This window comes from Limulus polyphemus, unplaced genomic scaffold (genome assembly GCF_000517525.1).
Source record: "Limulus polyphemus unplaced genomic scaffold, Limulus_polyphemus-2.1.2 Scaffold4950, whole genome shotgun sequence".
Taxonomy (NCBI): Eukaryota; Metazoa; Arthropoda; class Merostomata; order Xiphosura; family Limulidae; genus Limulus; species Limulus polyphemus.
In genome coordinates this window covers 11,335-13,894 of record NW_013670560.1, presented here as the reverse complement: position 1 = coordinate 13,894, position 2,560 = coordinate 11,335, and the positions used below count along the sequence as shown (strand labels likewise).

Sequence of the window (2,560 nt, the reverse complement as noted above, 5' to 3'; positions counted from 1 at the left end):
AGCTATGCAAATTTCCAATATATCCTTTTTTCCATTATATAAGGATTTTTTCTGCAAATCGGAAAGAAGAAAAATTTACTTAGATCAAATTATTATTTCGTTTACCACAATGAACATTTTTTATTATCATGTTTGTTAACAAAAATACAAACAAACTGAAGAAAAGGGAAGAACATTGATGTCAAACGAATATGCATTCTCATTCATCCTGATTTTTTTGTGAAATCTTCATCTTTTAGTCTCCAAATTATGTGTTGGTCTTTCTTTTATATATTGCGTTATGACGTTTTGTGAAAAATCTGTACGTGATGGAGAAAAATGGATATCATTTTTGGATTCAGTATACAGGAATTACTGTAGAACAGTAACAGATTCAGAGACAGAAAGTTAGAATTAATGTTAGTTATGCTAATAAACAGGAGTAAAAGAGAAGGCATGTCACAAGGTGCAAGACATGGCTAGTCTTATTCTCAAGGAATGATAGTTTCTTAGCAAATATAAACCTCTGCTCTAGGATGGGTAGAAAAAATCCCAAAGAATTTATAAGTGTGTTGTTTATGGTAATACTTCCTCAATAATTCAGTTTCTAGGACACTGTGAGTCACTATTAATCTGTAGCTAGGTTTATTCAAATTAACAATATAACTGAGCACAATGGCAGGGACTCATTACTTCTTCTAGATACCATGGGCTTCTTATGCCTAAAACTTCTATTGTTTTTAGTAAACCTTATTAGTAAAATCCAGTAAGTTAAACAGTCTTGTTTGAAAAAGTAGAAAACTGTTATGGGTAACTCACTTATCAACATTTAGTGGCTAATAGATGTGCAACTGTATCTAACTTACATTACAGTTAACCCTTTAACTGTTCCTATCGAGTATAGTCAATTCCCATATAACTTCCTGAGGTGCTCTGATTTGGTATATTTTTTTGGTTTTCTGTCGATCACTGCTCCTACCAAGTAAACTCAATTGAGCTGAAGAGCAGCTGTTCAGTGCTGACATCTGTTGTCCCTATGGCCCGGTAAATGTTTTCTTTCTTCTACTTTGTTCGAACCACCTGTATTGTCTTATGTCTGTGTTGTTCCAGTGTGGATAGAACGTACTCAATCACAGCATCTCACAATGGAAAGAGAAAGCATTATGCTCTTAAGGAAAATTAAATTTTAAAATTATTTACAACTCCTGAATATGATTTGATGGAAGATTAATAATTTGAAATGGATAAGGAATGTACATGAAAATGAATATCAAAGTGAAGATCTCTGTATAGAAAACTACAACATTGATGATGAAGGCCCCATACCTATTGTGTCAACATCGAAAACAATGATTCAACATAAGGCAACAACTAATAACAAATTAAATGTGTTTTCATGGAAAAAATTTTTTTAAACCATTTAACAACAAATTCGAGACTGCACGGTAAGAAGTTTAACAAAAACAGAACACCATGTGAATTGTTTGAACATTTTGTCTCACCTGCATTAATATCAAATATTGAGGAGGAGACAAACAAATACTACAAATATGTAATTGAAACATGAGTGAACACTCACACTTGCAACATTGTAACAAGACAAATGGTGCTGAAATCTATGTTTTTTATAGCCAATTTTTCAATGCATTATGTCCACGGATAGATTTTTGTTGATTCTCGTTTATTTCACTTTTATGATAACTCAGAACAGAAGTGAACGATAATATTCATAGATAAGGAATGCAATAATGCGTGCTAAAAATAGTTGTCAAGAAATAATGTATCCATTTGAAAATCTATGCATTGATGAGAGCTTGGTTTTATTCAAAGGACAGCAGGGATTCAAGCAGTATATTCCTTCAAAAAGAAATCAATTTGGCATAAAGCTGTTTGTACTCTGTGATGTAGAAACTGGTTTTGTGTTAAGCTCTGTAGTTTTTACTGGTAATTTGACTGATCTGGTTTCCCAAGAAACCATAGGATTTTTGTGAAATATAGTAACAAAATTTCTGGAGCCTTACCTCAACAAAGGTCATGCTCTGTATGTTGACAGTTGGTACACAAGCCCATTATTACTTAGTTGGTTTCAAGAAACCAAAACAAACTATTGTGGCACTGTCAAAAAGCAGAGAAAAGAATTACCAGCTCTAAATGCTAAACTAAAACCAAGCACACTGATTCAATGCTGGCACTGAAGTGGAAAGACAAATGAGAAGTTTATGAGTAGCTGACTACTCTTCATACACATGTAATAGTTGAAACTGGAAAGAAAGATTATCACAATGATGAGAAAATAAACTAAAATATGTTTCAGAATGCATAAGAACATGGGAGCTGTAGATAGGTCAGATGTGAAGCTGGGTTCAATTTCTTGTATTTTAAAGGCAGTGAAATGTATAAGAAGTTGTTTTTTCATTGTATTGATATGTTTTTGTTAAATTCACATGCTCTGTATCTGATGACTTGTCACACACCACTGCAGTCCTTTCAACTACAACTTGTGAAGCAGTTACTAATATAATACAACAAACACATTCCATCAAGGAAACAAGGAGGGCTATCTAATTCACCAACAACAGAG

The 2,560-nt window shown here is 32.9% G+C and overlaps 1 protein-coding gene across 3 annotated transcripts in view; it reads left to right on the top strand.

Annotated features, from left to right (window-relative positions):
• The window catches only part of LOC106471898 (Down syndrome cell adhesion molecule-like protein Dscam2), a 71,807-nt gene that overhangs the window by 61,402 nt on the left and 7,845 nt on the right, over positions 1-2,560 (top strand). The window lies entirely within an intron of this gene.